Source organism: Gambusia affinis, linkage group LG03, assembly GCF_019740435.1.
Source record: "Gambusia affinis linkage group LG03, SWU_Gaff_1.0, whole genome shotgun sequence".
In the NCBI taxonomy this organism is placed as follows: domain Eukaryota; kingdom Metazoa; phylum Chordata; class Actinopteri; order Cyprinodontiformes; family Poeciliidae; genus Gambusia; species Gambusia affinis.
Window position 1 is genome coordinate 30,602,756 of NC_057870.1, and position 15,085 is coordinate 30,617,840.

The window sequence follows — 15,085 nt, forward strand, 5'->3', positions numbered from 1 at the left end:
CGGGTGTTGTCAGCTGTAACAAAGAATAATTTTGCAAATGCATAAATAGGTGACAACTTTTCTTTCACACAATACTTTTTTTAACAGCTTTGAACCTAAAATAGCCTCATGTGATGCAAAAAGAAACAAACTTGTGATCAGCTTCGCATGCTGAGCGTCATGACGACGTTCCTGAACCGATCAGCTGCTCAGCCGTCTGTGGTAACAGCTGCTGGTTTACGATCTTCTGTTAGAGGAAAACTGATCACTATCTGCAGTACTGGAGGCCATCAGATGTGGACGATCAAAACTCAGGAGGAAAGGATTTCCATACGCTCCACTTCTAACTTGAAAAAACATTTAATATTCTCTATGTTTGGGTTTCTGTCCAGTTATGAACATTTATCTGCTTGTTGTTTTATTCTGGAAGGAAGAAAAACTGGATGGTTTACTTGTTAGAGAATTTTCGGAATTATCATTTTGTTATTACTTTAGTTGAAATTCAGTCTAATTAAAGTGTTCTCTTCCTTATGTGTGTATTTTCTGACGTGGAGGTCAGGATGTCTGTTTATCTTCATGTGAGCAGTTGAGTAGTTTTCTAGTTGATTAGGTTACATGTTGATTAGGTTACACGTTTACAACCTCTGTTCTTTTTACGACCTCTGCCCCTTTGACTGTTTTGACTGTTTTTCTTTGACAATAAAACAGGAGCTCGCGTGAAAGGAAATCAGAACTCTCTGGAAACGGCTTGGAGAAGCTGCTTCGGAGACTTCTCCTTTTGCAAAAGCTTTGTCATAAAATTCATTTACGTTGTCTGTGGTTCTTTATGTAGGTTCAAGGAAAAATACCTATCATTACTGGCAGGCGAGAAACTGACCAACAGGAGCCACTAGGAACCAGCAGATCCAGAACGAAGGATTTATTTTAGGGTTAAAGTGATGACATCACAGGTTGGTTTGATGATCTGCTTGGCGTCCCGTCTGACACCAAGCAGAACCGAACCAAACCAGAACCGGGTCGGACCAGGAGCAGGAACCTGGAGCAACCGGACCGTGAGAGGAGCAGAACTGAGTCCTGACACGATACAAAACTAACACAATAAAAAGGATGAGCGAGAAAACTGAAGTGAATTCAATACTGATCAGGAAATGTTTGATTAATAAATAATGTAAAAATGTCCAAGATCAAGACTGGAGTCAGATTAACAAGTTTTAGTTTCTGAAACGAATATAGAAAGTTTAAGCCTCTAATTATAGACAAGTTATAACAAGTTAAAATATTTTAGATTTTCTACGTTTTATGATTTGTGATAAATAATAACTGATGGAAGTATTGATCTCATTATAGGAGCTGCTGCTCAGAGCAACGCTGGTTAAAATGTTGTTTAAGGTTTAAACAGAAAGAGCAGGAGCTTCTTAAAGAGACAGAGGCCCAATTTCAAGGAGTTGGAAATTGATGTCATTTGATATTTTGTGTATAGAGCATTTTTATAACAACTGAAGGTAACAAAGTTATTTAATTATACTGTAAAATGAAACTTTGTGCCTGAAAAATACATAAATCTGCCCCTTTAAAGCTGTTTCATGAGTTCTGACTTTATGTATTAGTATATAAAATGAAACTATGTTTTATTTAAAAAAGGCTAAAAAGTTTCAGTTGAAGGGGAATTTATACAAAATCAATGTTAATTTGAGTTTTCACCATGTTGTTATTCAGTCATCAGAAACAAATCTGAACTGTTGCTTTGGTTCCTTCAGGGATGTTGGAGAAACACAGACATGAGAGGAAACAATCAAATACCTGGTTGAAGGTTTTGTTTTCTGTGACGTCAGTAAAGACGTTTGGGTCTCAGGTCTCAGGTCCAGTCTGGTTCTGACATGTTTTCTCTCTGCATCATGCTAAAGCTAACGCTAGCTATCCAGGTTTCTGACTTACTCTGCCTTTAAGCTTTAAACTTTAGCTCACTGAAATGCAGTTTGCTACAGGTGTCAAATGACACATTTCTTATATTTTAAAAGGTTGTGGATTTTCTTCAGTGAAATCCTTCCTCCTGTTATTCATGTTCCTGCTGCTTCTGTGCCAAAGCTACCCTGACGCGCCAACTTATTAATTAGTGTAACAATGTTCTGGTTGAGAGGAGAGACCGTGTTTCACGTTTTTCCTGTAGCGGAGCTCTAATTGCGCCACCCGGGAGCGGCAGGCGGGCAGCGACCCTCTGGTTGTCCCTGACCTGGAGACGCTGCGTCACCGTCCGGCCTCCGGCTCCCCGCCCAGCTGGGAGTCCCGAGGGCAAAACCAAAACCAAAACCAAAACTAAAACCAAAAACGAAAACAAAACCGAAATTCAATCATGTTTGGTCAGGGGGGTTTTCTTTTTCTCATCATAGAAAATGTATTTAAATTTTCCCTTCAAAATGAGAAAAAATCCAACATGTTCATTGATGTTCTAATTCTAATTATTGATCACAGAATTAAACAGTTTAAACTCATGCATTTTTTTAAACATTTTGTTCTTTCATAATTCTGTCTTTAATAAAGCAGAATAAGGGACATGTTCAGACTTTCACTTGTGTACAAAATAATTACAATCCTAAGCAAAACAATAATTTGTGGAGACAAAAAACAGGAGCAAAAACAACTGAGGTGAAATTATAATAATTTAGTTGTTTTTAAAATGTGACACATGAACTGAGTGGAGCTCCTGGTTCTGCATCACTTAATGATGTGTTTTATTTGGTTTTTGATGTTTTAACGTGAATATTTTGACGTTCGTTTTGTTGTCCATTAGTGAATCTGCTGCTCTTTCTTTTAGCATGTCCAGAACCAGCAGCAGATTTTTAATAGCAGGAAGGAACATATTTTACATCTGCAGCATCATCTGCAAACAGTTATGCTTCCTTTTACCTCTGCAAACATTAACTGCTTAATAGCTTTAACTGGGCGTTAAATTTTATCGCTGCTTTTATCTCAGCACTTTGACCAGGATGTCGTCGTTTGAATGTCTGCGTCCGAAAATTGATCACGTTAAAAAACTTGATGCTAAGAAAGATTGTGGATCAATCAGCTCATCAGTTCACATCCTGATCAAACACACACACACACACACACACACACACACACACACGGCCTGGTTTTGTTTCAACATGTTTCCATACGGATGACGGTTGATTGGTGTTTAGTTGAAATGTAAAGAACAAATCATTTCCTTCAAACTTTTCCTTTTCATTCAAAATGTTTGTCAACATGTGATTTTTCATTTAAACTCAATGAATGAAATAAAAAAATACAATCAGAGTTAAGATAATTTACTGATATTCTATCAGATGTATTTTCTATTATTGATCATGTGTTTTTACTGCAATATATTTATTGTTATTGATTTATTGCTCTTTCTATCAGTTTCACTATTTTAGTTCAAATTAGCTTCCACTGATATTTTCATTTATTGACATTTTGTCGGGTTCTTTTCTTCTCTACCATTTGAAGCTTTATAAATAAATTTCTTTAAACATTTTAATAAGACAGAACTGATGATTCATTCAGAGAACCAGCAGCTGTAAATCTGACGATGCCGCCATGCAGGGCGTGTTCAGGGAGACAGTCAGACAAAGACACACACCTTTAGGGAGCTTGGTGTGTGTGGGTGTGTGTGTGTGTGTGTGTGTGTGGGTGAGTGTGTGTGTGTGGGTGAGTGTGTGTGTGTGTGTGTGTGCATGGAGAGACACTTGTGTTAAGTGGTTGCACAAATCCCTTGTGACTTCCCTGTAAAATGGAATGACTCTCCTGTCTTCTCTCTGCTGCTCTCTGTGACCTTTGCCCCCGTTTTTCAGGGCTCACACCTTTCTGCTCGTCTTCACCTGGCTGCCTAACCGCTGCGGCTTCTCCTGCTCCAGATCTGGTCTCTGAACTGCTCCAGTCCTGCCCTGTTTATGCGGATCAGCTAACAAAGCCAGCACCATGCTAATGGAGGATGCCCTGCAGCAGCCTCTTAGCTGCTCATTAATAAAACACAAGTTGCACCTTCCTGGCCTGAAATATTTTTGACTCGATGAACTTTTAATCTTGACAAGCACGAAAGGAGACAGAATTGGATGCAGAAATGGGAAACGGCTCCTTGCACATGTCAGACCCAGACAGACGGAGAGCGCTGATTAGACCTTGATGCTCAGCAAAAATAAGGTTAATGCTGTTTGACCCAAATATAACTGGAGCCAGAAAAGCTGTCAAAACGGCAGAAAAGTTATTTTAAAAGATGATTTCCATGAAAATAAAAATTTTACATTTAAATATGAAGCTTGATATTTAGACGCCATGTTGCTCTTCTGATTTTAACGAGCTGGCGATGCCACCACTAAGAAGAAATAAAAAATGATTGTGTGAAGTGGGACAAAGGCTCTGCATTCATTTCAGATTATTATCTCACACAGAGGCTAATAATATAGTGCAACATAAAATAAATCTATTTAATATGTCCATACAGACCGGGCTTCCCACTGTGAGACGTGATGAGAAATAAGAAAATTAAGTTGCATTATATTGAGTGGTTATTAAATTTCTCTCTTCATAACTTCGTTCTGCAGGTTTCAGGTTTGGGAATCTGGTTCCTTTGATTAGATTTGATTTGATGCTTTGTGAATTCATCAGTTTGGCATCTGGAGAGTTTCAGGCTGAATTCAGACCAGCTCTGTTTCCTTCACGTTGATCAAACTCCAGTCCGTTTGTCCAGAAACGGACTGGATCTGGGTGAACCCTGATGAAACCCGGGTCAGTTTCAGTCCGGGTTCGGATGAACTGAACTCTGGTTTCTATGGTAACGTCTGATAAATCTACCGGTTCAGTTGAATGTGGCCGATAGTGAGGAACATTAACTCCATCACCCAGAGGACCACAGGCCGCCCTACTTGATTCTCATTGGGTCAAATCGATGAGATCAGCTGATCGATTGGCTAAAAATAACATCAGGTTAAAAATTAGACACAAGGAATAAAATAGATCAGTTTGGTTAGAATAAACACTGATGTTTTTATCAGTCATAAAATAGAAACTCCAGCCCTTCCTGCTGCTGTAATGTGGTGTTTGGTTATGTGTGTGATTTACGACAGCACAGTAAACACACCCGTCATGGCAGACAGGGACGACTACAGTCCACAAGATCAGAGGAAATTATCATTTACAGGCTAAAAATTTATTATTTTATGTTAACAGAACAAAAAAACGCAGTTAAAAAATTGTTCCTGAAATCTGCCTGGAGCGTGGAAGATGTGTTGCTCTGTTTCCACATAAATAAACACAAATGAAACTCAGAGCAGTGGCTCAACAGGTTGGAATATAAATGGAGGTGAAACGTTCACCTGCTGGGTCGTAACAAGAAGGAGGAGGAAAACCTCATGAGGTTGAAAAGAAAATAACAAGATTTTCATCACAAGATGTGATTTCATCAGTTTGGCTCGACTGTCCAGAAAACCTGAGGCTGAGGGAGGAAACCGGAGAACCTGGAGAGAACCGAGGCTTGCAGACGGAGAACTCACTGCAGAGCAGAACCGGGCAGAGAACCCAGAATTATACTCTGAGTGAAGAAGTATTTGGTAAAAAGTTTATTCAAGTACTGAGTAACTGATTAAATTATCAGTCATTTGGTCCATATGATGATTTACATATGGACCAAAATATAAACGTCGAAACTTTGGTATTTTAAATTAATATAATTACAAAATAACATCTGTTTGAATAAACGTTTTACCAAATCAGTTTCTTTATGAAAAATCTTAGAAAACTTTAACAAAAGCTGCAGGTGAGTTTTAAATTTTAAATTTGTTTGTTTTTCACTCAGTGGGCAGAAAATCCAGAACATTTACACGACAGTAGAACAACTTCGTAACTAAACTACTCCAGTAAAAACCACAGCGTAAAACAAATACTCCTAACAGTGATTTTTTTCCAGGTTACTCAGGTAAATGTTACTGGTTTCTACTCAGCTCTGCTGCAGAACGGATTCAAACCCACAACCTTTTAGCTGCAGGACATTTTACTGTAAATCTGTTGAGATGCATAAACTATTGTTGTCTTCATGCATTGAACATCTCAATAATAATTTTTATCCTCAAACAAAGATAATTGTTTCTTTGGCCTCAGGCAGTCTGGTGCTTCAGAGTTTAGGTGACAAACAGAGGTTTGTCTGCTTGGGTCGGTTTCTGGTCCTCCGTCTTTATCTGCACCATATGAGCTCTAAGATTCCCCTCAGCTCTGCTCAATGAGCCTCACATGAGTCATTGCAAGTCCCTGTCTTTGCCTTCTTGTGATTCACATTAGGCAGCATGGAAAGAGAGAGCAAACAGCAACAACAACGCCAAGGCCGTTAATGATGCATGAACCGCCTTAATGGCAAACATGCAAATTTGCAAAGAAGACGGGACGGAGGGAGAGCAGCAAAAACGGAGGAAGGTTGTAGTTTAATTATCTGTGAAAGGCAGATGCTGCCATCTGCTTTTTGGGACGAGTTGTGTCTGTTTGTGTTAGTCTGCATGTTGGTGTGAGCCGCGCTCCTTTGTGTGAGCAGACAGCATGTGACTGCCTCTTGGAAATGTCTTTCTACTGAGCGCTGGCATTTGGGAGTGGGGGAGGGATTATCCTGTACAAAGAGACGGAGGGTGGCAGGGAAGGAGGAGGCTGGTGGCGAAGACGACGGATCGGGTGGAGGTACGGTGCGCCTCTATCTCCACAGGAAAATATGTGAGGCAGGAGGGGATTGTTCCTGGTAGGGGGCTTCATGGTGGACCGCCTGGGGCTGCCAAGCCTGTCGCATCACTAAGGCTGAAAAAGTCTGATAAAACTCTCCTTCCTTTTCATCCAGCCGTCCCCCATCCACCTCTTTATTCTTCCAGTTTAGATTTCCAAACCGTTTCTGCATCCTGGCCTCCAAACTTCCATCACAGCCACACTTTCTCACCGCCCCCACCATTGGTGATGGCAACAAACACACTCAGAGATGATTGCTTTTCTGACTAACAAAGGAAATGTAACGAGGCTGCTCCTATTTCCCATCGCGTTCCCATTACCCGCCTGGAGAGGAGACGGCCAACACTCAGAGGGGAGTCTGTAATCAGAATAGATGGAGCCATCTAGAGAGAGACATGAATCTGTCACGCTTCAGGAACTGGACAACCGCTGGCGCTCGCCCTGTGTTTGTGGCGTTTTCCCGTTGGAAAGAAACTGGAAAGGAGGGCAGAAACCAGCAGGAATCAGACTGGTGAGGAACATGAGACTGTAGACAAACTCTCCAAACCATCTTCACTTCCATCTTTGTCCTTTTGCCTTCAGCAGATGCAGCCAGAGTGTTTTTTTTTCTTTACTGTGAAAAGAAAAATCTTCTTTTCCCCTTGCAGGTCTTTGAGAGTTCAACAGAAAGATGAAAGGAACGTGTGTGAGAAATAAAAACATTTTTGAAAAGATTTTCAAACCCTCCATTGAAGTGAAGGAGTTTGGTCTGTCCAGGTTCTTTTGTTGGAGTTCAAGGCTCTAAAGCAGCAGCTGACGCTGAACACGAGTCAGACCTGCTTCTTCTGAAAGACGTTTCAAAATGATTCTTTTCTTTCAGTAATAAAGAAAGAAATGCAAACAGATCTGATACTGAAAGCTTAGGAAGATTTCTCTGTCTTCATGATTCTTGGGAAGGTTTGTCTCTGCTGCTTCTATTAATACGACTACAGTATCATCTGCATAAAGGAGAAATCTGGGATTTCTGCAAACAACAGACAGAATATGCAATAAGCCAGAAGTTGCAGCAAATGGTAAAAAGCACATTAATTATTTAATGGCAGTGCATTTTCATTAATGTTTTTTTATGCATATTTTAAAACATTGCACCAGAAACAGTCAATGCCATCAGCAAAATTCAACATACCTTTGCAAAAAAAAAGGTTTTACTGGGAAACTCAGAGACAAAATCTGGCATGAATCAGAATCAATGTGGAAGTTTAAGTGCAGCATTCTGATGTTTAAAGGGGCAAAAAGAAATGTGCTGATTTGATCTGTGAGAATATCAAACAAAGAAAAGGACAAAAATACTGACTAATGCTGTTTTCAGATAACCAACGAGAAAAGCTGTAATCTTTAAAGATTTCTTTAATGTTTTATTGTGTATGTTGGATTAATTCAGTGCTTCTCATCCCAGTCCTCAGGCCCCCTGCCTGCATGTTTTAGATGTGCCTCTACACCAGAACAGCTGATTCAAATGATTTCATGACCACCAAATGCTGCAGAAACCTGTTAATCACCCAAAGATTCAATCCAGGTGTGGCAGAAGGGAAACATCTAAAACATGCAGGGCGGGGCCGGGGAGGGGGCCGAGGACTGGAACTGAGAAACACTGGACTAAAGCAGAATAAACGTGTGAATGTTGTTCTGATGCCACTCGTCATTCTTGGTGATGAAAAATTAACAATTTATCCAGATGTTACAATTTCCTCCAGTTTCCTTTTAACCATTTCTGTTCTTCCTGTTTCAGTTTGGTACTGAATGAATTCTTGAAGCAAATGAACTCATTTCTGTTGCATCCAGCTGGTGTCTCTTATTCCCTCTTATTGTGTGCAGGAATCAGCTGTTTGGATTCCTACTGTATCTCCTACAGTTTCCTTGTGTGACCATGTTGATGCAAAGTGCTGATGGCGGTTTTCTTCTCCTTGGAGTCAACTGTTGTCGACGCAGGAGGCCGATGAATTCATGGCTGCACACTGTTTCTTTTCTGGGCCAAACATTTTAAATGTCAATTCATGGATTTTAAATTTCTGCCGTTGTTTTCATGTGATTCCTCTCCAGCTCCAGTAACCCATGGTGGCGAATTTTTCATTTTTCAACTGGCTTTCAAGATTTGGAGCAAATTATTGATGATTAGCATCAAGCTGAGGGGATTTCAATAATTCAGTCGACTTCTTTCTATCATGCAATTCAATAATCAGAAAAAAAAACAGAAGTCATATTTAAACAGAGGCTCCAGCACTTGCACCAAATCGATCTGTTTGCTTTATTTTTTCTGCTCTTGGTTGAAGTCTCAGTCGCTCTGACCTTCTGTTGCATCCGTCCATTTCAGCTCATCAACCTCATGCTGCGTTTTAAATTACACTCTTTTGGAGAAAGAACCCTTCCAGGAGCGACACCAACCAGCCTTCAGCTCCTTCATCATCTTCATCATCTTCATCATCTTCATCACTCACACAAAACACCCAGACCTCTCCTCTCCTCTCCTCTCCTCTCCTCCTCCTCCTCCTCCTCCTTCTCTTCCTCCTCAAATCTTCAGCCACGCACGCTCCCAGATCTGGGTCAACCATATCAAACTCCACATTGTGCCATCTCTTTTCTCCTCTCGTGTGTGTGGTGAACTTTGTGTGTTTCTGCTGCAGGGAGGGAATTTGTAATTAGGAAATCACTTTATCAAAGAGATCCGGGTGGCAGTGTGTCCATACGTAGAGCAGCCAGACATTTTTACAGCCGTGTGTTTGTGCACACGGTAACCCGACCCCGGTGTGTAAATTTGGGTGTAATTAGTCGGTGTTATGGGCTGCGTGTCGAGGCGCCTCGGCTGGCAGGAGCTCTGCTGTCTGCATGCATGTTGTGTTTGTGTTTGCAGCCAGCTGGCCTGGTTTCAGCGTGAGCCTTTTTGATTTAAAGAGGAGGGACAGAAAGCCAGAAGAATGTCAGGAGCACCAGGAGACACAATTTCTCTCATCTTTCATATTTACTCACCTGCAGACGCCCCACGCCTGCACCCTGCATGCTTCTGGATTCTGGGTTGAAAACATGTTCACTGTCAGCAGGGAAATACGTTTGGCTGTAATTACATAAACTAGAAGACAATGAACTCTGTCCTGTCTTTTGTTTCGCGCCCTCTGGTGAAGAGAAATCTGACTGAAACAGTAAATTATATCTGAGACTAAACCTGCTGCTGGAGACACACATTGCTGTTCAGTGTTGAAGCTCCTTATGTTCTCATTGCACGCTGAAACAAACGCCTCAGTTGGGCTGGAATCTGCTGCTCTGAATTCAGCTCCAGCCATAAACTCTTGTGAAACAGATTTTGATCTCAGTGGGGTTTTTATCTGAGTAAATGAAGATTTAATAAGAATAAATCAAAAACAACTTTATGGTAAAACTGACTCGGTTTGGTTTTCCAGGATGTAACTTTTCTTATTCCCGCCCTGGTATTGGTGTACGTCCGGTCGCCTAGCAACCGTGAAAAATTGAGCTTTTTTATTACTTCTTTGGTAATCATCAGACCAATTCTTCAAATTGGGGAAAAGGACGATGCATTTGAAGGCGTCTTTGAATTTGGACAGCGTTAACAGAAAGCGGTGATGTAATGGTGCTTGGAAAGAATTTGGACACACCTGTTTCCTGTCTGGTTCAAATAGGCAAATAAAAACTTTTAAAAAATAATACTGTTTGTAACCTGAAAGTGTTTGAAGTGTTTTTGTGCCAGAAAAATAATGAAGTTGTTTTCTGTTTGGTGAGTTTCCCTGTGTTTACTCTGTTTAATCTGGACGTCAGGCTCTGAGTCACACTGGGTGGACCCGGTTTTAGTCAGGAATGAGCACAAAAATCTGTAAACACACTTTTCACTTCTTGATCCAGATGTGAAAACGGAAAATGTCTCTGGCTAAATCAATTCATAATGTCACCTTCCTGAAATAAGGAATTTTATTTTATTTTTTTCAAAAACAGAACATAAACCTTTATTTTAGGAAGGCAATTAAATGTTTTAATTTATTTTTTAAGTGTTTCTGGAGGTTAGGATCCGCAGCGTGACGTGACGACAAACTGGAAACTGACAATATTCATTCCACTTCGATTCAGTTCCTGCTGGCTGGTTGGGGGAGGAGCTGCGCCTCGAAGGCGGGGCTAGGTCCACTCAGGCGATTTGCACAGCTGGATGGTTGCCATGGAGATTAAAGGATTTCTCAAACGTACATGAAAGAATCAAGGCAACAGTCCAGGTTTGTTTTTAATGAGGGAATAATATTATAACACGAAATGAAGCTAAAATCAAGTCAGTTTTCATGATACCGTCCCTTTAATTGATGATTAGTTGACGGCAGCACCATCACCTCAAATGTTTTAAAAACAGATTTAAATCAAAACACCAACTTTCTCACAGTCGCCTCAATTAATAAAAAGCAAGCAAAGACTTGAAACTTCAGAAACGATGATTCCTCGATAGCTGAAGTGTTGGTTGATGTTTGGAAGCGATGCTCTGTGAATAAACACATCACGCCTTGCTGCCAACACGCATGTTCCAGCGCATTTATAGACATGTAACATATGTGTTTTTTCTGGCAGCGACAGCTTGGCCTGACGGTGAGGAGCGCTGACCTGTCAGGGTGGATTTAACCCAAACGCCTCTGAGGAAAACGGGACACCGGGGGGGTTTGTAGCTCTGGGTGTTTGTTTTTAGCAGGACATGTGAGCGTCACGCGTCGCGGCTCTCTGGAACGAGGACGAGCCGACAGATGGAGGTGAGCAAGTTGTGTCTGGTCAGCTTCATCACGGGCCAGTGAGCTGAGATATTAACCGGGTCCTGAACCGGGTTTCTGGTTTGGAGGCGTCACAAACAGCAGAAGGACAACAAAACGGAAAGTAATGAAATACACACATGGTGTTTTGTTTTTTATAAAAGATGAGGTCAGATGATGAAAGTCGTTAACTACCAGCATCATTAGCTGTGTTTTGGTTCCTGCTGGAAGTTTGCCATGGCAACGATTGTTTAGATCACCTGAGCGGTTGACCCCAGAGACTGATGGATGGAGGGAGAGAGGAACGGAGCGTTGGGTGGGTGTGAGGATGGAGGAGGAGGAGGAGGATGGGGTTACAGGCGGCGCCTGCAGTGACAGTCATGAACAAATCAGGTTGATTCGGCTCTGAACGGATAATTAATGTTTTATAATTTCTGTTTTATCTCACAAGTGATTTGATTGGCTGCAGACTGATTTCAGTGATTCACTCGTTGGGTTGAATCAGTGAATGAGCGAAAGAGGTTCTTGAAAATTCCTCAAATAAAAACATCTCAACCAACATTTTCAATCTGACCAGATCGCAGTACGACGAGCTGCAAAGTGATTCTGATTCTGATTCTGATTCTGATACTGATACTGATACTGATTCTGATTCTGATTCTGATTCTGATACTGATTCTGATTCTGATTCTGATTCTGATTCTGATACTGATACTGATACTGATTCTGATTCTGATTCTGATTCTGATTCTGATACTGATACTGATACTGATTCTGATTCTGATATTGATTCTGATTCTGATTCTGATTCTGATTCTGATATTGATTCTGATTCTGATTCTGATTCTGATACTGATTCTGATTCTGATTCTGATTCTGATACTGTCATGGTCAAACCTGGAGGCCCAAACCTTTCAGTTAATTACTGCATCACCTGCCAACATGCAACAAACAAATATACAGAGATTTCAGAGAAACTGGCCGCACAGAGGTGAACCAATGACATCACTGCAGCGTTGACCACGCCCACAAAGTGAGGAACAAACTGCCAATGGAGACACAGCCAACTATTTATCACATCGTTTATCGTTTCTCATGATAAATTTATTATCACAATAAGATTTAGATTCATTTTATGACAATAAATTCCAATTAGTCATGTTTAAAAACCTGACCATGTTGTCAGGATTGTTAATTTTATTATTTTATTCACTGTTTTTTCATTAAAATTATCAATAAATTATAAAATATGAATAAATGTTGTTATTGGGAACAAATCAAACTGTTTTATGAGACTGGTTTCCTAAAGAAGCTTTACAAATGGGAATGCTTCTCTATTGGTGTTTGTTAAAATACCATGATAAACATAAAGTAGCAAAGCTCCCGGTTATTTCTGCTTTCCAAGCTGCATTTTCAGGACGTTAAACACAGACGGTGATGGACTGTCAGACGGTTGGCGTCTCTGGTTTTCTGAAATAAGCTGTGAAGCCCATCACTTTGGCGTCTCTGCAGCAGCATTTCCGTTAATCAATCAGTTGTTTTATATCTGAACTCAAAGCTCCTGATGTAATAACTCTCATTGAGCTTTCAGAGGATGCAGAATTGATTTACAGAAACGTTTTTCTGTTTGCACTCTGCACATGCAAACTCTGAAGTCCCATAATTGCAGCCATAAAGTTACAATAAATAATAAATAATAAATATCACTCTCAGTAAAATTATTGTTTTGTCCCAAAGCTGGGATTACACTGCAACTGTTTCACCAGCGTCTCCGTTTCCTTTCTTCTGTAGTTTGTTTCTTTGATCACATAAAGTGACTAGTTTATAAAATACATTTTTTAAGTGATGGCAGACAAAAACAGCAAGTTTAATCTTTTATATATTTGTATTTTTAACTTGTTGTTGTGCTGTTCAGTCTCATTGCTAATGAGCTTCTGCAAACTAACAAACATATTGTTCCAAACCTGCGCAGCATGAATCAACCGATGGAAGAATTTAATGAGGGATCGGATTCGTATGTTCAGCAGGTTGGACTCGGCTGACGACCGATTTTCAGCTTATTAGATCCTGACGCGTCGCTCTGCTGAATGCTGATGCTGCTTTGTGTCTGCTGCATGTGAATGAAGTTCATGCAGCTGCAGAATGCATTAGAGACAAAGAATAACCTGTGATGATACTGTAACACACACAAGTTTAACTTGCTTTTTATTTCTTTGTTTCTCTCTAATCTGTCAATGTGAGAGGAATCTACTGAACAAAGTTTATATGGAGGTTTGGGAAGAGGGAGGAAAGTCTTACTTTAAATATTTCTGGAGGAAGTTCACAGCTGAAAACTTTTGGTGACAAATTAAGCAAGAGTTCAGTTTGGAGGGTTAAAACTGTGGGTGTAAATGTATGCACATGAATTCCCAACAAAAACGCTGAGATGTTTCTAAATGAGTCACGCTCCGATCGCTGCACCTGCTCGGTTTTCACAGATCATCTTCTCCTTGTTTCTTTCTTTAGTGTAAAGCGACATCTACCATCGTTTACTTTGTAGGAAGAAGTTTTTAAAAATGTGGAGTTTATACTTTGTTTATAAATAAGTTACCAAACTGAAAGTTTTAACTACATTAGTAGGATAAATAAAATGTTGCAGGGAAAAGTTGTCACATTGTTCACTAATAATCTGAGTTTTTCTTTCACTATCTGCATTTCCATTCACTGTAAAAATGTGCAAGTTGGAATTTCAAAAATAAATTTGCTGAATGGAAACAGCAATTTCAAAAAACCTCAAAACCTCTTTTGATGAAAGATGTTTGTGCATCAAAGTTCATGTGTTTCACCAAACTGCAATGGAAACATTTTTGCATCATGTGATCAGCAACCAGTCCGTTGCAACCGTTCGTCTTCCTGTCGTCATGACGAGGAAGACGACAGGAAGTGGTTGGAGGACGATGATTTTTACTGATTTATCACTTGAACAAACTTATCATGGTTTCTTATTGATGTTTCCATTAAATAAGAAACTTCATAATTGGATAATTGTGTTTGTTTTTATTTCGCTAAAGTTTTGTGTACATGTGTTCTGTGGTTGGTGGTAGTTAGTTTTTTAACTCTGTTTATGTGAAAGTTTCTTAGGGTGTAAAACTGATGTTATAATGTGTATTTATTAAAAAATAAATGTTAAAATAAAAACAATCTTCCTGCCTGACTGTCGGTCTCACTTTGAGGACGATATTTCTCTGCCTCTCCAGACCGGCTTGCTAAGCCCCTCACACACACACACACACACACACACACACACACACACACACACACACACACACACACACACACACACACCCACACACACACGCACACATGCACATTTCCACACAGTATTCATTAATGCATGTTGACACACATGGATGCACAAACTCATTCCTGCAGACGCACACCGACACGTTGCAGCGCTCACACACTGGAGGAGCCATGAGGAGCGAAGCAGGAGCTGCTTCTGATTGACCACGACTCCTAAACGGTTTTATCGCCATCCTACTTAACCCCAACCCCCACCTCCTTCCTGCGCTTCAAACCGCAGCACACTCACTCATCCTGAGGGGCTCTCTGCAAATTAATGAGAC

The 15,085-nt window shown here is 40.4% G+C and overlaps 1 protein-coding gene across 2 annotated transcripts in view; it reads right to left on the bottom strand.

Moving 5' to 3' along the window:
• Nucleotides 1-15,085, bottom strand: part of hs3st1l2 (heparan sulfate (glucosamine) 3-O-sulfotransferase 1-like 2) — a 28,668-nt gene that overhangs the window by 5,846 nt on the left and 7,737 nt on the right. The window contains exon 1 of one of the 2 annotated variants that reach the window (XM_044112109.1): nt 1,780-2,216. The exons of the other annotated variant lie outside the window; for it this stretch is intronic. The gene's annotated coding sequence lies outside the window, so the exon portion shown is untranslated. Of the gene's footprint in view, nt 1-1,779; nt 2,217-15,085 lie in introns of those variants that run through there. 2 annotated transcript variants of the gene reach the window in all.